This window comes from Hyla sarda, chromosome 2, assembly GCF_029499605.1.
Source record: "Hyla sarda isolate aHylSar1 chromosome 2, aHylSar1.hap1, whole genome shotgun sequence".
NCBI classification, from domain to species: Eukaryota; Metazoa; Chordata; class Amphibia; order Anura; family Hylidae; genus Hyla; species Hyla sarda.
This window is the reverse complement of record NC_079190.1, coordinates 457544259-457566757: the sequence shown is the minus strand read 5'-3', so window position 1 is coordinate 457566757 and position 22499 is coordinate 457544259. Positions and strand designations below refer to the sequence as shown.

Genomic DNA, 22499 nt, shown 5'->3' with positions numbered 1-22499 from the left:
GAATCATATACACCATTCACAAACTCCCCCACGTGACGCACTCGTTCCAACCATCCTCGGTCTCTCTTTAACCCTTTCAGACCTCCCTTCCCTGGAAACAGTTAAAAACTCCCAATCTCATCGACAGAAATATTAAAAAAAAAAAAAAAAAGTCTTGAATATGTAGCGGAAATGTGACTGGAACATTATTGCAGCAGATGACTCCTATCTGGTCTCATTTCATGCAATATAAAACAGAACAAGCTTGTACTTTTTTTTTTCCATCAGATTGATAAATATTTCAAAAGGTGGCATAAATAATTACTGCCTGAGAGATACATAAAGTCTATTTTTATATCCCCCAAATAATCCCGAGATCTGATACAATGAGTTTTTTTTTTTATTCTAAGAGAACCTGAACATTCGGATGTTCCACTATAATAAACATCCACCTCCACATAGCAGAGAGGCAATAACACCCTCTGTTCAGACCTTAGCATTGCAGCTTTGGACTGAGCCGCTCTCACGCGGGGGGTTCATGGTGTTTTTATAAACCCTGCACTTTCCACCCAAGTGGCAATGACACCAGCTTTTACCGAAAGCCCTATTACTCTTAAAAGAGCAATTTAGTAGCGTGCACGGCTATTAGGCTCAGGCAGCCGGGCTTTGAGCTGTCAGTGCTACTGCCTCTCTTCTGTTTTGACCAAGCCTAGCATATTTTCTAGCTCATTTCTGCTGGACATAGTCATTACATTTCTTTTTTTATATTTGTCAATCAATCTCCAGTGAAAACAAAGGGATATATCCTGACTATAAGCAAAGTGACGGGGAAGAGATGTGCATTTTTGCTGGCGTGAACTAGCAGTGGTGCTCGCTGCCTGCTCTGTGTGTTGATGAAACAGGAGCAGTGAGCAATGTGCTTTACCTCAGGGCTACATGTATGAGATATTGCTTCTACATCCAGCGATGGCAAACCAACTGTGCGCTCTGATTCTTCAGTGATTGATGACTTCTCTCCGATCGGGGAAAAAGAGAAAAGAAAAAGGGGCTCTGTGGAGTACAAGGAGATGTTAGGAATGGTGTGAAATGATCATCTGGACATGTTATCTTCAGCGAAACCCAGGACCATCACCCCTGAACTTATCTTCATCCTTCTGCTCGTCTTCCATGGTGGAACTTTAAGTAAGGTTAGCAGGACCAAAGGCAAGAACTGGAAAGGGGGTAAGTTAGAAAAGTTTACTACAAAATACCAACTTATAGCTGTTGCTATGGACTTGAGATGGAGATTTGGAGGGTTCTGTATAGTTTGGCTTTCTGGGTAGACTCTTCACTATTTACTGTTCCTTGTTGTGTTGATGGTTAGGTATCACGGAGGCTCGTCCTGTCTAGTTCTTGTAGACACACAAGTTACGTTGCGGATCGGTTGAGACATTGATTCACATTGCTAGATCTATCATGGCTTTTAGATGTTAGTAAATAGGAATTACGATCACATATCTATGTCTTGACGTTTAGAAGCTGTGAATTCGGGAATGCCTAGAGCAAGAATAATATTCCAGCCCTGATCTGATTATAGAGGTAAATTAGATTGACCTTATTAGAAGAATTGCACACAGAGAAAGAGATAGTTAATGCTTTTGTAATATTAGCATCACGAGCAGCTCAACTTTTTTTTTATATGCATGCAGATGGTATAGCAAGTGGGGGGAATGTCAAATATTGGAGTTGTGTCTGAGTCTTAACCTTGTAGGCTGCCTTGCTTGTATTCCATCACTGCAACTCAGGAGTTAAATAACTCATAGCCATGGCTCCTTCTATGCCTTATGCTTGCTTTAAAGCAGAATTCTGCCAGTGTTGATTTCTTATACATTTCAAAAGGTGATCTATTTAAGCAATTGCACAAGATCTTTCTAATGGCTGTTCTTATTCTGGTATGTGTTGTTCTTTATTTTATTTTTATTAATTTTTTTTTTGTTTCCACTGCTATGTGTAAGATAAAAAAAAAAAGAAAAAAGTTTAAATAATTTATAGCAACATCCCAGCAGCAGCAGTGGCAGAGGGGGCAGTCACTCACACCCCTCCTTTCTGGGTTTCCTTTGTTGCATTAGGGCGCCACAAATCTTTTACCTACAGTACTTCAATGGACAACTTCCAAGAAGAGCCACTTAGCCTGCACTGCTAGGGCAAGAGGATAATAAGAACAGTAAAAACGTTAGCCATGAGATCCGCTTGATAGGCTGGAAAGTTGTCTTTTTATGGCAGTGTCATAAACAAATGGATACATTATGTGTCAAATTAGGTTAGGTTTATGCTCACATATACAGGGCCATGTGCTATACAGGCTTCATGTCAAAAGAAAGAGTGTCTCATCTACAGACCGTGGTGTTAAACCCTTTTTGTATTCGCTACAAAGCTCAGCAAATAAAATCTTTACTTATCTGTTATAGAAATATTTCTTGTGAGAGCTCCTTTCAAGCATGAAGCTGCTCAGACAGAATGTTTCCAAAAGCTTAACCATTGAAGAAAAGGCTGAAAAGGCTCTCACATCAGCTAACACGGTACATGCCTCCGACTGAAAAGGACTCTCACCAGTCAAAACATTTAACAAACTTAAAAGGTTCTGCTAGACACAAAAGCTCAAAAAAGTTAAATATTGTTGAAGGCTGAAAAAAGCTCTGTCACAAGCTAGAACGTCTCACAAAAAGGATCTGAATGAAACTACAGTGTTGCGGAAGGTAGAAAGTGAGCTGATGTGAAACAAATGCTTAATGATGCTCCTGCCCTGTTATAAGAAAAAAGCAATGCAACTTTGAACGGGATCTTGAGTAAAGTAAAACACATGAGTGTTCTTGAAAAAGCTCTGACAGTGGATGAAACGCGTCAATGTTGTCACTGATTTATCTTTTGGTCATTGCGGTAAATGCATGCAGGCTGATAATAGTCCTATTTGTAGCATGGAACAGAACACCTGTTAACTGGATAGCATGCTGGATATATAGGCAAGGCTAACTCTGTTTATTGTGTGAAAGCTACTGGATGTTCAGGATGGTTAACCATTAAAAATGCTTAAAAAAGGCTCTCACATCAGCTAACACATCACATGCCTATGGCTGGAAAGGACTCCTACCAGTCAAAATATTTGAAAAACATTTAGCAGAAATGTTAAAGGTTGAAAAAAAGCTCTGGCAGAAGCTCAAATATCTCTCAAGAGGATCTCATTAGGCCAACACGCCCCCTCAATGCAGCTTTATGGCAGAGCTCCATAGAGTTGTATTGAGGGGGTGTGTCAATCACTGATTTGTACGATGGTCGAACACACCCCCTTCTTGCGGACTGCCGGGGCCCCATAGAGGAGATCTGATGGGGTCACATAGGGGAGATACGTTTTTAAATGTCACAATACTCCTCAAAAAGATAGCTCTCTTGTAAGTGAAAACAATGTAAGGTTGAAAAAAGCTCCTCAGTAAGGTCAAGCATTTGAAAGCTCTATTAAAAAACTATTTTTATGGTAAATGTTGTCACTGGGAAATGACATGTAAATGCACCCTTAACTGAATAACATGGGCCCTGTTTTGTTCAAAATAGCCATGGCAGACTTGTAGATACAACTGTCTATAAGATGTTTACATTGGCTGCATGCTGGGAGTTAGCAACCCACTGACCTAATATTCAGTGCAATCCTAGAAAAGAAAGGCTGGGCAAACCTTTTAAATATAGAGTTTAAGGTCAACTAAAATTAAAAAGCTTTACTCCACAACATACATAACAGTAAGTAGCCTTTCTGTGGGGAGGGTGTCGGAACGGCAGATGTTGTTAACCCTTAGGGCAGATGGTATTAACCCTACTTATTCGTAAAACCAGGGCGTGGTTACCCTTTACATCACCCGAGGTATGGCCACTGGTTTCTGGGCCAGACACAGGGTAAATAATCACTCTGATGCAAGGTTACAGAACAATGGCACTTTACTGAGGCAGACATGATGGTAAAGTCTCTACAGCTCAGTTTAGGCCCAAGGAGATGCTCAGTGAACTTTAGGGAGCCTGTTGGCTCACTGGGACTTGTAGTGAACTTGGGCTGAATTATGCAGTCCACGCTGTCTTTAGTGACTTGACAGACCCGACTATCTTGACTAGAGTTCTCCTCTGTATTTGCGCTTACCGCCAGGCTTTGACTTTCACCTACAGGGGTTACTGGTAGTAGCTGCGTGACTAGGCCTGAGTCTCCCTCAGGAATACCAGACAACTACCAGGTCTTCACTTGACTGTACCTCAGACTCATCTCCCACTGAACTAAGAACTAGACTGACTAGGCTAGCTCCTCCCTCGTATATAAGGGAGTAATTTGGAGGAATCCTATAGGTCATCAACAAGTCATCTGTTTTTATTGCACCTTCCTTGGTTACAGAGATCTTAGCAACAATATTTAAAGAGACAAATACCTCAAAAGACAAACCAGCATATAACAAAAGAGCTTTCAACACTTTAGAGTCCATAGGAGGGATATGAACCCAGGAGAACACTGAAATGGAGGCCGCCATACTGGACAGACAGGTGTACAGGAGGATAACTCCTGTACTGGGCCACCACATTTCACACTGCAGAAATTCTGCTTGCAGCAGCCTTCCGTTGATTTCAATAGGTTTCCGCTGCCCGGTTAACACTGCGTAATTTCTACCAAAGAAAAGAACGTTTAGCATGTTTAATGGGATTTTTTATTCAATGGGACTTTTTTTCCAGCGCTTATTTCCGCAGTTAAATTATGTATGAAATTAGTGCTGATTCTGGGTGGCCAACATTCCACAAGTGTGCAAATTCCAGAGTGTGAATGGGCCCAAAAATTTTATAAAAACTCCTTTGCATGAAGCCAAATTTACTTGGTAGTTGATCGTCCAGTAGTTCTTACATGTTTTAGCAATTTCACTCCAGTCCAGAGCACACTTTGAAATGTACTTATTTCTAAGTTATTTATGAAGAACGTGTGTTATTTTGATAAATCTGGCGCAGGTACATGTGATATACGACTAGCAAAACAGAGGAAAAATCGATTCAATGATAAATTCCCCACAATTTTCCCAATCTAGTAAAAATTGTAAAGTCTATTATTAAAAGTTAGGTTTACTGAATTAAAGGGAACCTGTCAGGTTTAACCCTTTATAGCTACCAGCAACACATAATACATCTGAAGATTAGCTTCACTACTGTGCCTGGATCAAGCAACTTAAAAAAAAAAAATCTTTTGCACCATATGTAAATTAGTCACATCTAATCAATGGGGTATAGGGATATCCGAAATAGTCACCACCCCCCTGACTGTGACGTCTACTGAGCCCAGGCTGTCAATCACACCTGACTATGCATTATTTTTGCCGGGTGTGCGATGATTAGAACAGAAAACCACATAATTTACATATGGAGGAGGAGATTTTTAGTTTCTCTGACAGACAAGAGGACATCCATGAATGGTAGGGAAGCTAATATTCAGATGTATTACATGTTGTGGGGAGTAATATAAGGTTAAACCTGATGACAGGTTCCCTTTTAAAGTCTTCCTAAAGTGGTAAACTGTCCATTTATTGACACTGTCAGCCATATATAAGTTGTGTATAAGGGCATTTTCACCCTCAGATTTCTGGTGTGGATCCAGACAAGGTTTTTGATGAGAATAAGCCCCATTTAATAGTATTAACCCACATCCAGGCTACCAAACTCAGAATCTATGAGGAAAAAGATGTGCAAAAACCTCTAAAATCCATGTGGAAAAAAAGTTGAACTATGTAAGTTACAGCGACGATTCCCATTAAATAGGAGGTAGAATCTATTAGTTGGAATTTGCATAACAAACTACCCATAAATAGCCTTATGCATTATGACAGATCATCTCTATAATCAGAGATATTGTAGTCCGCTCACCCACTTTGCCTCCTGCTGCAACTCGCACAGGACTGGACCTCTGTCCCACAGGAACATTTTCACCAAATAAACTGATATTAAGTGCAGTCTCGATGCAATGCGTCTTTATTTTACACTTAAACAAACATGGATGGGGCACAAGTGACGCGTTTCGGCCGCAGTATATGCCCTTAGTCATACCATGACTGAGGTCGCATACTGTGGCCAAAACGCGTCTCTTGTCAAGTGTTAAATGAAGACGCATTGCATCGAGACTGCACTAAACATCAGTTTATTTGGTGAAAAGATCATCTCTATACTACTGTATGTTTTCTTGCATATCCTTTTTTAGTCTACTACTAACATAAATCATAGGTCAAGGAGCGCAAAATTTGTGAAAAAGAATGTACTGTTAGATATTATTAATACTATTATATCCGAGAAAAGTACTTTAAACCATACAAAAAATCAAATGGTATATGTGGTCTATGGTAGATGTCAGAGTCAAACCAAATCTAGATTTTCTTGGTCAGTGTAAATGAACAGAAAGACAAAGGAGAAATCCATCTAACAGGATAGGGGAAAAGTAGCTGATCATGGGGGGTCCGACCGTCGGGGCCCTCACAATCTCCTGAAGGGCCCCGGGGGTTGCTGAGGAGTGTGTACTGCAGGTGGAATGTGCTCCATTCATTTCTTTGGGAGCGCCGAAAAGATCCGAATACAGCACTCGGGCCCCATCGGCACTCCCATAGAAATTAATGGAGCGTGCGCTGTCTACCGGTCAGACCTTCAGTGATTAGCTACTTATCCCCTATCCTGTGGATAAGTTAATTTTCTCTGAAGTTCTGCTTTTAAAGTGTTACTGTCATTTGAATAAACTATTGATATGTTGGCCAGACATGTCAAAAGTATAGATCAGGAGAGAGACCTGCTGTGTGCTTCACTCCCTAGCCGGCCATCCTTTTCACTCCATTGATTAACCCCTTAAGGACACAGCCCATTTTGGCCTTAAAGGTGTAGTCCGGTGCTGAAAAACGTATCCCCTATCCAAGGTGTCGAAGGGGCCGACACGCCCCCTCAGCACATCGCTATGGCAGAGCCGGAGATTGCCGAAGGCAGCACTCCGGCACTGCCATAGGGGGCGCGTCAGCCGCCGCTTCATGCGGTGGTATACACGCCTTTTTCCCAATGCTACCGGGGCCCCGTACAGGAGATCACGGAGGGCCCCAGCGTTCAGACAGCCCCGCAATCTGAAACTTATCCCCTGTCCTTAGGATAGGGGATACATTTTTCAGTACTGGATATTTCCTTCAAGGACGCAGCCAATTTAATTTTTGCATTTTCATTTTTTCCTCCTCACTCTTTTATATTTCCATGAACAAACGAGTATGAGGCCTTCTTTTTTTTTGCATGACAAGTTGTCTTTTGTAATGACATCACTCATTTTACCATAAAATGTCTGGCACAACCAAAAAAAAAATACTATGTGTGTGGGAAAATTTAAAAGAAAGTTTTGTTTTCAGGCTGTACAATTTACGGTAAAAATGACATGTTTTCTTTATTCTGTGGGTCAATATGATTAAAATTATACCAATGATTACATACTTTTCTATTATTGTACCAATTTAAAAAAACTTACTTTTTAACCAAATTAGTGCATTTAAAATCCCTCTATTTTGACGGCCTATAACTTTTTCATTTTTCCGTATGAGCGGCCGTATGAGGGCTCATTTTTTTGCACCGTAATCTGTACTTTTTAATGATACCACATTTGCATATATGAAACTTTAAATTATTATTATTATTATTATTATTTTATATATTATGTGACAAAAAAAGCAGCATTTTGGATTTTTTTTATTTAACATTTACGCCGTTAACCGTACTGGATCAAAACATTATATTTTGATACATCGGACATTTACAAAAAAAATTTTTTACACTTTCTGGGGGTAAAATGGGAAAAAGGGATGATTAACATTTTTATTGGGGAAGGGATTTAAAAAAAAAAAAAGAAGTACTTTTTATTTTTTAAATCTTTTTACTTTTTTTCAACACTTTAATAGGAGACTATTTACAGCAATCATTTGATTGCTAATACTGTTCAGTGCTATGCACAGGGCATAGCACTGATCAGTGTTATCGACTATCTTCTGCTCTGGTCTGCCCGATCTCAAACCAGAGCAGAAGACCCCTGGAGACGGACGGAGGCAGATGAGGGGACCTCCGTCCACCATTATGGATGATCGGATCCCCGCGGCCATCCGATCATCCATTTTACCGAACGCACTGCCGCAGATGCCGTGATCTGTATTGATCACGGCATCTGAGGGGTTAATGGCGCACATCAGCGCGATCGCTGATGTCCGCCATTACTGGCGGGTTCCTGGCTGCTGATAGCAGCCAGGACCTGCCGCGCATAACACGAGCACCACTCCTGTGCTCTCGGTCATGTACAGGACGTAAATGTACGTCCTGGTGCGTTAAGTACCAGGGCATTAGACCGTACATTTATGTCCGGTATCGTTAAGGGGTTAAAGGGGTACTCTCTAGGGGAAAAAAAAAATTCAAATCAACTGGTGCAAGAAAATTATACGGATTTGTATATCCCCCCCCCCCCCCCCCCCGATATGAAATCTTAATCCTTCCAGTACTTATCAGCTGCTGCATACTAGAGGGAAAGTTGGGTAGTTCTTTCCAGTTTAACCACAGTGCTCTCTGCTGTCACATAGGAACTGCCCAGAGCAGGAATGTGATTTGTTTCTGCTCTAGGCAGTTCCTGACACGGAGCAGAGGAGGCAGCAGAGAGCATTGTGATCAATGTTGAAAGAACTACACAACTTCCTCCGGAGCATATAGAAGCTGATAAGTAATGGAAGGATTAAGATTTTTACATGGAAGTGATTTACAAATCTGTTTAACTTTCTGCCACCAGAAATATGAAAAAATTTTGTTTTCTCCAGAGTACCCCTTTAGGGCACTGAAAGGGTTGGATTTGAGTGACAACCAGGGAATGAGGTGCACGCTGCCTCATACTTCACAGGCTGTAACTCGCAATCACAGCAGTCTCAGGAAAGCACCCCAGTCTGATATAAACCATTGACATGTCTGGACAACATGTCAAAAGTTTATTTAAATGACATTGAGGCTTTAAAGGGGTATTCCGCTCTAAACATCTTGTCTATTATCCTGTGACTTACTTCTAGATTGTTCCTATCTTGGCATTATAACTTCCTAAATGCACAAACAGGGTGGACAGGTGCTATATCGTGGTCGACCCATAATGGTAAAACCACGTTCACATGTGGTGTCCAAGGGCCGCACAATGTAGCCGAAATCGGCAACCTTTTACTCCTTTAGCCACTGCATGTGATGCACACTAAAATAGTGTTTCTCAACAAGGAAGCCTCCAGCGGTTGCAAAACTTCAACTCCCAGCATGCCCAGACAGTCTGGGCATGCTGGGAGTTGTAGTTTTGCAACTGCTGGAGGCACCCTGGTTGGAAAACAATGCACTGAACCGTCATAATTCTCCCTTGCAGTTAGTGGTTTAGATGGCCTAGATTTGTTGGTAATACTTCTTATTTGTTCATAACTTTATGTTACATATTTAGTATATAGGATTTTATATGGATGGTACTTTCCCTCTCTTTACTTGACCAAGACTGTGTTTGCAGTGCATGTTGAGGGACTCCCTTAGGAACTACTCTATCGGCATACAGCAACGTCTTACATAGTCTCCCAAGTTGAAGCAAAGAAAACAATAAAATATATTCATGTATACTGCTCTGGTAGACACTAAAATGACACAGTTTTGACCCCTGTCAGGTTAATTGGGACTTGTGGGTCCATTTAACGTATACGCCGCAAGCTATCCTGGCGCAAAAGGTTAAAAGTAGCCTTATTCTTGGTTATTTGCTATATATATGTCCATTGTGATTATGTGATTCTGAACTCTCCAGTCCATCATTACACTCATCTGTATCTGGTTATTTTATACACTTATGTAAAACAGAAGAAACAACCTAGCGCAATCACCTTTTTAGCTTCTCTTTACTATTGCTGTTGCTTCTTCCACAAAAGGTTCAAGAGGATGAAAAGATCAAGGTTCCTGTTGCCATATGGGAACAGTTTAGACAGAAATACAGCTTTAATCTCACGTGAGTGGTGAAAGGTTCTTGCTCTACTGCGGCTGTATTAGTCTGATATCAAAAGGCCTCAGCAATATATTGTGACTCTCTAAATATGAGGTGGCTTCCATTATCTTTATTATATACTGACTACAACTACTGTAATACCCGTATTGCCCAAGGCTGGCTGTAGGTTATTGGAGGAATGTGGAGGTTCAATATTTGTTGGACCTGTGTGCTTGAAATAAGGCTAAACATCTGCATCTGCCATGACAAGCTTAGTGCAAGAATTTGCTGTTGCATAAATCAATAGAAACAGTAAATATCTTATTAAAGAAAAGTTTCTTACTTTCCACTTATGGAGACTTTTGTCCTCCTTCCCCTTCCTCCTAAATTCATCATTCACTGTGAAAAAAAAATATTTTCAAATCCATCTAATCCATCAAATCCATTAAAATGCTCAAATCCACCGAATAGATCAGCTCACTGAGGGATCAGGTTATAGCTATTCATACAAGTCTGGTTAGAGGAGAAGGGAGGAAGAAAGAGGCATACCTGAAAAGAGAAAGGGCAGCGAGAGAGACACAGACACCCTTCTAAAAGGACTGGTAAGGTTTATATCTAACTTGGTCCTAGATTCAAAGATTATATTGCTCAATACTGATCTTTAATGTCTTCCATGCTGCTGCTGCTTCTGGGGGTGTGCTTTAGAGACATATTATAGCAGAACCTTCTCATGTTCACATATGCCAGGTTATCTTTTTTGACAAGTTAATGACTAATTAAAGGGTTTTTCTTATCTCGGAAATGTATGGCACAGGATACCCCAGAAATGTCTCCTAAAAGTTCCATCCCTAAAAAAAACCATTTATGTTGAGATCAAGGACTCCCTGGCCCTCTCCGGCCTGTTTGCTGTACAAACTGTATTTTTGCATGAGCTGCACTGTTTACATAATTCTGGTTACGTAATCAACTTAACTCTGGTTACGTAAATTTTATAAAATAGATGGCTGTTTTAAGTCTCCTCAAGCAGGGTGCCTCCAGCTGTTGCGGAACTACAACTCCCAGCAAGCCCAGACAGCCTTCGGGTGTCTGGGCATGCTGGGAGTTGTAGTTTTGCAACAGCTGGAGGCACCCTGGTTGGGAAACACTGCCATAGAAAACCTTCAGGAGCTGTCCAGCGCTCCAGAACTCAGCTCTGGCCACGTTAGGGTTAACAAACCCCCAGCGCATTAGGCCCGATGCTGACATCACTATGGCACATGCGCAGAGGATCCTCCGGAGCGAGGACCAACTGCGCATGCGCCCATCATGGTATATGATTCGCCAAAAGCAGCCCAATCCGCATTCAGCTTAGAAGAAGCTGAAAGTAGGGAGGTTGCGCGCTGATGACGACCGATTATTATACAGTATAAATATATATATATATATATATATATATATATATATGCATATAGATACCTGTTGCCAGTTTGTTTTTGCCCAATATGCCAGTCAATTCCTCCCGTCTCCTCTTGCATTGTATTAGCAGCCGCCCCCCTCCCTCCCTCGCTCCTAGTTGTTGGAGTTGGTTGTTGCTTCTTCAGCAATTACCCTGATTCCCTCACTAACTCTTCAATTAAATGATTACGGATTAATCTTCAGGAGATCACACAGGACCAGAGAGGGTCTTCACCATTGCCCTTTCCATATTAACTTTGTAAAGAACTAATTATCAATTTTATGGGTTGACCCACGAGCACAACATTTATACTACTGTGGCTAAATCCTAATGACTTGGTGATAAGTCTTGGGTCCTCATGGGGATATACAGTGGTGTATACATATAATTACACATCAGCAAGCACAGGGGCCCAGTGATTAAACATTGCTCAATTTACTGTATGCCGGTAATCATGCCATGGCAGTGTGGTGTAGAATTCGTGCATCCTTACCATCCCTCCCCCCTTCGTCAGCTGTGCTCTGGATACAAATTCCTTATTATCACAAAATTAGATTTTTTTTATTTTCTGTTGTATAAAACGGGAAACAATAAATCGGATATTACAGCAGACGTATCAACACATATGGCAAACAGATGAGCATACGGTAGTAATCGTTTCAAAGAGTAATTGGTCTCTATGGACAGTGTACAATAGATACAAAAAGCGTCCCCTCATGTAAATTATATATGACATCAATTGTGACATATTTATTAGGTTTTATAGCAAGTCAGAATCACATGAAGCCCAATGATTTGATGTGTTTAGCAGTTTAATTACAGTTATTGGGGGTTATGTGCCTTTTATTAAGCGCTACTCTTCGGAGGATGTTTGATGGGAGACGCCTGGTGCTGTGAATTCAATGCAATGATATTACAGGATAAGTGAGTGGTATTATAGTAGTGTTATGTGTTTGTGTGAACCTCTGTAGTATGACCCACTTGGCTTTGACTTTTTATAATTTCTGCATTTACAAAAAAAATAAAATGGTATCGGAGTGTTTGTAGTATCCCAGCGCTGAAGGATGGCTCCTGCACATCACCCAGCTGGGAGACTTTTTGGGGAATGTTAGGACTGCTACTCCAATCATGAACAGACTCTGTCCATGATGGGAGTTGTAGTCCAGGGGCTGAGGGACAGATCACAGCGGCTCATTCTCCTAAAACTCGCTGCGATCCCCATTTATTAACTTAAAAAGTGGGTGACAAATGCAGCTCGACTGCACTCCCTGCCGGCTCCAGGCGGGAAATATACAACTGTCATAATTCATAATCACGAGACCTCTCATTGGTGAGTAGCTATTCATTAATCAGAGCTCCTGTCTCCCGGAGGTGGGGATTATGAATTGTGACAGCTGTATATTCCCCTTCTAGAGCCGGCAGGGAGTGCAGTGGAGCGGCATAGTGATAATGTCATTAGGGGCCGGAGTTACACGGTCCAGGCCTGAAGCCAGGGTGGTAAGTATAGCTATGTTTTCATTATGCGTTTTGCATAATGGGAACAGAACCTTTCTGGGAGTGTGTTCCCAAACAGGGAGACTCCAGCTGTTGCAGAGTTGTAGTTTAGCAACAATTGGCTCCCTGTTTAGGAACACACTGCATTGTAATAACCCATTTTTCGTGTTTTTCTTCTCCTCTCATATGACACATGAATACGGTGGACTACGTTGGATTTGGTGGACTGCGCCGATGACCAGTGTTCTATTTCAATAAAAGGGTTAACGAGGGCAGTGGGGGAGTGTTTTTTTTTCTTTTTAATGTGTCTTGTTTTTTTATAAGTGAATTTTCAGGCTTAGTAATGGAAGCCTAGGTGGTAACAGGCTGATGTTATTTAGGCTGGGGAGGGCCAACTGGTAATGTCAGGCTGTTGCTGCTTGGTTGGTATCTGGCTGAGAATGAAAATAGGAGGAACCCTATTTCATTTTTATTTTATTTTTTTAATAAATACATACATAAAAAATGTGTGTGGTTCCCCCTATTTTCAGTATCAGCCAGATACCAACCAAGAAGCAACAGCCTGATGTTACCAGGTTTGGCGAGGACCATTGTTGCCCAGCCTGTTACCGCCTAGGCCCAGGAGTGCCATCTTTGATGCTCCAGGCTTGTTGGTACTGGCTCATTCCTGGCAGTGGGTACCAGGGAAATAATTGGGGGTTAGCGCTAGCTGTTTTTGGGGCTAACACTAAGCCCTGGCTTAGTAATGGATTCTGTTTACAAGATGGTTTCCACCACTAAGCCTAAAAATTCAATTATAAAAAGCACAACACATTGAAAACATATTTTTTACTTAAAAAAACACTCTTCCACCGCCCTCATTAACCCTTTTATTGAAATGTAAAAAACACTGGTCATCATCACAGTCTGCCGAATTTGAAGTAGTCCTCCACATCCACATATCTAAAATGCGAAGAAAATAAGAAAAAAATGGGTTAGTACAGGGAGCCTCCAATTGTTGACATTTGCCTACTGTATCCTGTATATACAGTCATCTATAGATGGCTGCATATACAGGATAGCGCACAAAGACTTAACTCTGCACTGCTTAGCAGCAGCGTGGGTTAACTCTTTCCTTGCTGGGCTCCTATATAGTATACATGGGTGCACTATGCACCCCTGTATACTATACAGTGGGTGGAGGTAAGTAGTGATGCTATCCACCCTGTATACATATATGCTATGCATCCCTCCTCACCTCCTTACACTCCGTGGGCCCCATGCATCTGACCCATGGAGTGGTATCCTGAAGGCAGTGAAATAAAAACCACAGGGTTCAAAAATGACTCTTTCCACACAACAGCAAAAACATAAGAAAACTGCTGGTGGACAAAAAAAAAACTTCTATGCAATCCGAGCCTCAAAGCAATAGAACAAAATCCCTGTGTCCAGGACACAACACGTCTCCTGTGAGGTGCAACTCAGGTGTACAAATGGAGCTGTATTGAGATTTAGAACTTTGTACAAAATGTATCATGTGGCTTGCACAAGTATGGTAAATTTGGTGCAATTTCACCAAATTTAGACCAACCAAAATGATCTACCTACACCAACATTGATGCATGTCCCTCAATGACACAAAAAATCAAGGGAGTCAGATATAGAGTTCAATGGGCAACCAAACAAAGGTGCCATAGACTTAAGGCCACCATCACCCAAGCTAGGGGTGTCAACTTAATTGGGTCAATAATGTTAGAAAAGAACCATTGATTCAGGTGGATCACTCACAGAAACACAGATAGACAGGTAGCTATCCTAGCCTTCAAAATTGGTGGAAGATTTTCCAAGTTGCTTCAAAAAATCTATTATGTAGCACAAATCCCTTCATAAATTTGCACACACGACAGGAAGCACATAGAGAGTTTATGTAAAGGTAAAAAGCTCACACACATTCCTACGCCAGCAGATCACTGAAGTAAATGTGTACAAACTACATTTTTTGCACAAGTGATAAATTCAGTGCACCAGGTAGTGCCTCTGCTTATCACGCCCCCTGGAAGCACACAAAATGAAAAGAATAGCACAAAATTAGATGCAGGTTAATATGCAAAACAAAAACTCATTGAGCATGTAATTTTGCAGGTGCATGCCAGTTTATAAATCCCCTCTATGAGTTTTTTAAGTTACCATCTGGTTGTGATGTGCATTACACCCTGTTGAGAGTTTTAGAAATGTGTTGTGATTAGAGTTGAGTGATCTGTACCTCAGAGGGTTCTCAGCTTGCTGAACTATGGAACATTGCCAGGTTCGGCTCGCAAAAACCTGGCAGCTGCGAGCACAGCTTAGCCCAGCAAGGAAGATGTTGATAAGCGCTGCAGAGCTGCACTAGTGAGCTCCTTTATGGGAAACGGGATATATACATTATACAGCCATTTATATGTTTGTCTAATGTATACAGTGAAAAGAGTGATACTTACTCTTCTTGTGTAGCTCCGCCCATAGTGATGTCATCGACAAGACTGTAAGTATCACTCTCTTCACTATTTACATAATACGGCCATTTAAAGTGCTGTATAATGTATACAACCCCTCCCTTCCCCAAGGAGTGAACTTGCGCTGAAACCAAAATACTCCTTTAAATATTGCTACATGTAGTCACTAAATTTCATGGCGTTCACAATTGGTCAGGGGTCCATTCACATCTGTGTTGCGAGTTCTAGGGTTTTCCATCAAATTTCATCAAATTTAACAGATACATGTAGAAATATTTTTTTTGCCAAAACAATGGAACCACAATGAAACCACGGAGGAACCATTATAAATCAATAGGCTCCTTTGGTGCCATTCAGAACTGTGGGATAAAAGACCCAGTGCAACGAACGTCAAGACTTCCATTATGAACAGAAGAAATGATACTGGTGTGAACAGAGTCAAGGAAAGGGGAATCTTTAGTATGCAAAGGGGTTAAGAAATGGATAGATAAGTAGAAGTCATATGTGGCTGTTATTGCTGCAGATCATTCACAACGTTTGCTCCTAGGATTTGTGAGAGCCTTTGTTTTAATTCATAAGTTAACTCTAATATTTTGCCTTTTTAAGTAGAACTATTAACATATTCATTGCTTTGAATTTCTAAATTTAGATGAAGTACTGAGATAAAAGTCACTCGCTCCCAAGAGCTTTTTCAATTAAGGGAATCAATATGTGCCCTACTTTTCCAGGGACAAAACACAGTTTTAGTCTTTAAATACTCTTCATTCAGTTCCTAGGTTGTTCTCAGACACCTTCTCTTTTCTTTTAAACACTTTTTAATAAAGCCTCTGAATGGGAGGAAAACAAGTTTACAGAAAGGATTCCGGATTTAGCTCAATTTTTTTTTGTGACATAAGGAAAATTCACCTGAGGGCTAAAAATGATGAGTTAATCGCTATCATCCATTATATACAGGGAAGAGGAGGCTGCAGCTGGAATCCTGGATATCTAGGAAATTCTTGTACAGCTATGAACAAAATGATGGAAACTAGTTATGTTTACCTTGATAATTATTAATAAACCAACATGTTATTAGTATTATTATTAGATAGATATATAGATATTAGATAGGTTGGAGATATATAAATAGAAGTGAGATAGATAAATAGATAGATAGATATGAGATATGAGATATATAGATATGAGATAGGTAGATAGATAGATGATAAATAGATTGATAGATAGATAGATAGGAGATAAATAGATAGGTACACAATGGTGCAGCACTCCCAAGTAGTGAAAAAAACAAGATTTATTAAATTCACGTTCAAGCAGCCATGCTATGAAGTATGTATGAAGTATGATTTTTTTGCATAGGTAATATTATAACACTCAATTGTATTAGTAATTACTGGCACAGATACACTTTGTCTGTTACTAGAGCCCCTGTTGGTGTGTATCACTCTACTTCTAATGGAGAATTGAAATGTTGCTGCTTGAACAAGAGTTAAATAAATCACAATTTTTTGGGCTGCTTGGAAGTGCTGCACCATTGTGTACCTATTAAAAGTGGCACCCACACTCTTCTGCTGGGCTTAGTAGTGCTGCATATTGTGGTTAATAGATAAATAGATGGAAAGATAGATAGATAACAAGCAGGTGGCGCAGGCTGTGGTTGGACCCTGGTCCTAGGTGCCCTCAGATACAGCAACGGTGAAACATTACAGCACTCCAAAAGTATGGTGAATAGTGGCTTTATTATCACCAAAAATGTATAGCGACGTTTCGGCCACCTCACGTGGCCATCATCAAGGCTTCATGATGGCCACATGAGGTGGCCGAAACATTGCTGTACATTTTGGTGATAATAAAGCCACTAATCCCCATACCTCAGGAGTGCTGCCATGTTTCACCATTGGTAGGTAGATAGATAGATAGACAGACAGACAGACAGACAGACAGATAGATATAGATATGAGAAAGATAAGTATTAGACAGACAGAGAGATAGATCGTTAAGGGAGTTTTAACCAAGCGCAGAGACAATCTCATCAAGTATCAGATCACACATCTCGTCTAGAAGTCATCTCATGGACGTGGCCACAGGGGTCTCCTTACCTGCCTCCTGTTACCAATTGACAGGTAAATGATGCAGCTGGCTTAGCCAGGCAGTATCAGTGGAGCGCCAATCACTCTGCACAATGCTATGCAATCGGCAAAGCATTGTACAGTGAATGCAATCTAGTGATTGCATATAAAACCCCCTCCCCTTATTAAAAATAAAATCATACTTTTGCACTTTTACCCCCCTCCATGCCAAATAATATAAAAATAATCCTTTGGATAGGGGATAAGATGTCTAGGGCCGGAGTACCCCTTTAAGGTGCTAGTTGGTACCCTTATATACAAATGGAAGAAACAGAAAATATCAGTCATTCTCCCTCGGTCGGGGGCTCTATCTAAGATCTCACCTCAAGGACTTTGAATGATCATGAGAATCATGAGGAATCAGCCCAGAACTTGTCAATGATCTCATGGCAACTAGGGGTCATAGTCATCATAAAAAAAATTGGTAACACACTATGATGTGAAGGACTGAAATCCTGCAGTGTCCGCAAGGTCCCTCTGCTCAAGAAACCTCATGTACAGACCCATTACATACTGGGGATTAGGGGACCATTTACAAAAGCCCAAAGCAAGAGAAAAAAAGCATTATAATATTCTTTAACATAAAAACAGCTATAACTTTACATTCTTTCTCAAGTATTTTCTTCTTCTACATTTGACATAAGGTCTTTCAACGCATTTCCCTACAGCTCCACTTTCTGGGAGTTGTCCAGATTGTGCCTACTAGTAAATCATTAAACAAGGTGTCAAGTCCTAGTATAACAAAAGCCTGACCTGGCCACAGATTCCCTACAAATATATGTACACTATATGAATGCAATTTACAAAGTATGTATAGAAATTACATTCTAACACCGGTACAACCCGGTAATCCCTGGGGAACAGTAAGACAGGCCTCTCAACATATAGCATTTGTTCATGTAATTCATTTCAAGACAGCATTAAATTATAGGCCAATATATTGCATTGGGGAAAAGAAATGAAGGCAGGTTTATATTCTATCAGCAGTTTTAGCTGTCTAGACCAGTGTTTACAACCAGGGCACCAGTGGGAAACACTTATAGCCTTAAAGGGGTATTCCAGGTATTTTTTTTTTTCATTTGACTTGGGTTACAGGGGCTGTAAAGTTAGTGTAGTTCATAATATAGTGTCTGTACCTGTGTTTGATGGCTGGTCTCACAATTCTTATGTGATCTTAGCCCCAATATTTATTTTTAACAGCATACAAAATTTGTGTTGTCTCAGTTTTTCCCAGGTTGCAGTACGGCCTGAGACAATACATCACTAGTCAGGTGTTGAAAGGGAGCATGTCTGTGCTTCAATGGGTGGAGTGACCACTTGGTGGGAAGGAGATCATTCTCCACAGGGCTGCAGGGAATTGTAGTTTCATTAACAGCACACATGGAAGGGAGATCAACTGTGCTGCAATGGGTGGATTGACTGATGTGTGGGAGGAAACAAGTGAGCTTATACTTATAAATAAGGGATCCTAGGACTTGTAGTTGGAGGGAGGGAACTCCAACAGGAAATAGCCAATTCACAAAAAGAAAGCAGCAGTGTTATGGTGGACTCACAACATAGGCTTTTAGCCCCAAGACAAGCACGTATCCTTCCTGAGCATGTCCATTACTGTCTGACAGGTAAGTACTAAAGTAACTTTATGGTGGATAACCCATTTAAAGGTGAACCCCCAACTTTATAATGCACTAAAACCACCATAAATTAGTATTTACGAACACCAAGCGCTTTACAGTATAGCCTCCAGCAGGTACACAGTTTGCTAAAAAACTACACCCCCACCAACTTCTATATCACATTGACTAGTAAAAAGCATCACAATGGTAAACTAGGTGTCAATGATGTCCCCTGTATTGCAACAGTTTGTTATGTAATTATAAGAATCAATGATCCTGGAGATAGTTACATGTTACAAAGCGGTCAGGTATTGTACGAGAAGGGAAGGCATTGTTAGGAAATGACATACAGTTTGACCATGGTAATGGGCCCACTGAAATATTGCCGGAAAAAGTATAGCCCTGGTTATCTTACTTAGAAACCCCTTATTAAAATTGTTATGAACAAAGACATCCACAATTGACCCATCGGTTAAACTTCACAGAAAGGCTTTTATGACTTGATATTTATTTAACCAACAAAGCAAACACAAAACAAAAACAAAAAAAAGTAGGAAAACAAAGGAAACAAAGGAAAATGCAATTACTTGGAGATTGTTCTGAGGTTTTTCATCTGTGACAGCTGGCAATTTGGAAAATCAAATCTTGAAACATGAAATAAAAAGAACATAAGCTATTAGTAAGCATCACAAAGCCATCCTAGACTGAAGAACAAGCCCTTAAAGAAGTTGTCTGGTTTGGAAAAGTCACTTTCAAGTACCCAATTTGGATATGCTGCGATATTGTAAAGGAAGTCCGAAAGTGAGAAGAACATCTCTCACTCAGTCTGTCTACTGAACCAGAACCTTTACATTCGTCTAGCATAGTAGGTTCCAAGGCACAGTACTGATATAGGGTATGCAGCAGCAGGAGAAGGAAGGGGCTTGGCAATGTACACATTCACTGTATTACCGTATGTGCCTCACCACTGACTACATTTGCCAGGCCCAGTGCTCTTGTGCCTAGCCAGGAGATTGTAAAGTGAGCAGCGATGCATTCACTGTACTGTATGTCTCGCTGCTCACTACTATTACCAGACTAGGCTTTGTCGCACTTGACCCAAAGATTGTAAAGTGAGCAGTGATGCATACACTGTACTGTATGCATCGGTGCTCCCTACCCTCACTGGGGCAAGCACTTTCTCACTTTACCCAAAGATTGTAAAGTGAGCAGCGATGCATACAGTACTGCATGCATCTTCGCTCACTTGTTTCTGAGTCTTAGGGTACGTTCACACGCGCAGATTTTTGCAGCATATTTAGCTGCGGATCTGCTGGTGAAGGCCCCGCTCTATGCTCGCTTTACATGTGTCTGCTGGTAGTGGCAATACGCCGCTACCAGCAGACACAGTGCAGCGATGTGCGCAGCATGCTCGCACATCGTTGCCGCTCTCCCTGCTCTGAGCTAGGTAGAGAGCTCCAGCGATGTGCGAGTATACTGCGACTCACACATCGCAGGGTGTCTGCTGGGAGTGGTGTATTGCCGCTTCCAGCAGGCACATGTAAAGCCAGCATAGAGCGGGCCTTCACCAGTGGATTTGCAGCGTAAAATACGTTGTAAATCTGCATGTGCGAACGTACCCTTAGAGGTAACACAGTAAGCTACAATGCAGTCACTTCCCACAGGATGGGGATACCTTCTTTAGTTCTGGATAACCAATTTGAGGCTGTGTTCACGCTAGGTATAGCTGCAAGTTTACTGGTTATCTAAAATCTCTGTAAAAATCACAACATTTGTAACAAATTTTTTTTAGAAAATAGCGGTAAATTTTAGTGTAACTTTACTGCTTTTCTGAAATAACTGTAAAAAATGTGAAATGTTTAATGTGACTTCAGAAAATAGTAGCAAATAATTACCCTTAAAGTAGTTATCACACACAAAAAAAACGTATTTCCTATCGTTGTGAGTAATAACATTGCAGCTTAGGCCATGTTCCCATGGTGTAAAATGTGCGGAATGTTTGCATGGAAAACGTGCAAACATTGTGCACATTTGAATAATCCGGCAGGCGCGGGGATCGCTCCGAAATGTACTGTCTAATAGACGGCAAAGCGTTTACGAACAAAATCTGCTAAATCTATTTGCGGATGCCGGAATTGGGATTTCCGCAGCAAGTTGGAAATTGCATAGTGAACAGTTCTGTAGGTTGGAAACATGTTCTCACTGTCTGGAGCTATTGCTGCTGCACTGGTTTCCAGTGGGCTCCAACCCCATACCTAATTTCCAAAGCCTCCTTTCTATAGTCACTTGCCTTTAAACGGGCAAATTATCTCCTCAATTTTGCTTGTTTTTTGTCCATAGGTGCGCAGTTTTGTGCATCAAACATCAACATAATGTCACACTTACAGGTGTGTCCCTTATTTTAAATTCTTCCCAGCTGATAGACAATGAGAATTGTGCAGAATTACATGCCCCATGACTCACCAAAACACTGCAGAGAGTAAACACCCCCCATGTCTGTGTTAAAGGGGTACTCCAGTGGAAAACTTTTCTTTTTTAAATCAACTGGTGCCAGAAAGTCAAACAGATTTGTAAATGACTTCTATTAAAAAATTTTAATCCTTCCAGTACTTATTAGTGGCTGTATACTACAGAGGAAATTCTTTCATTTTTGGATTTCTTTTCTGTCTGCCCACAGTGCTCTCTGCTGACACCTCTCTCTGTGTCAGGAACTGCCCAGAGCAGGAGAAAATCCCCATAGCAAACATATGCTGCTCTGGGCAGTTCCTAAAATGGACAGAGGTGTCAGCAGAGAGCACTGTGACCAGACAGAAAGGAAATTCAAAAAGATAAAAATTTCCTCTGTAGTATTCAGCTGCTAATAAATATTGGAAGGATTAATTGTTTTAACAGAAGTTATTTACAAATATGTTTAACTTTTTAGTACCAGTTGATTTAAATATGTTTTTTCCTCCAGAGTCCCCTTAAGCTAGGCATCTCTGGAAACAAATTTAGGGTTGCATAGAGCCATAAGGAAAGGTACATAAAGCCACATCCATATGATATACATCCCATTTTATACCAGTGTTTCCCAACCAGGATGCCCCCAGCTGTTGCAAAACTACAACACCCAGCATGCCCAGACAGCCTTTGGCTGTCCGGGCATGCTGGGAATTGTAGTTTTGGAACAGCTAGAGATACCCTGGTTGGGAAACACTGCTTTATACTATGTCAAACTTTCATGCACTTAGTTTGCCTTAAACTATGTTTCACCCAAAAAAAAAGTTAAAGGGGTACTCCCCTGAAAAACATTTCTGGTAAATCAACTGGTGCCAGAAAGTTAAGAAGATTTGTAAATGACTTCTATTTAAAAATCTT

At 40.8% G+C, this 22499-nt stretch overlaps 1 long non-coding RNA gene across 1 annotated transcript in view; it reads left to right on the top strand.

Moving 5' to 3' along the window:
- Positions 1–470: 470 nt before the first annotated feature.
- Positions 471–22499, top strand: part of LOC130357054 (uncharacterized) — a 115703-nt gene continuing 93674 nt past the window's right edge. The window contains exon 1 of the long non-coding RNA XR_008889090.1: positions 471–1200. This is a non-coding gene — a long non-coding RNA (uncharacterized LOC130357054). The remainder of the gene's footprint in view (positions 1201–22499) is intronic.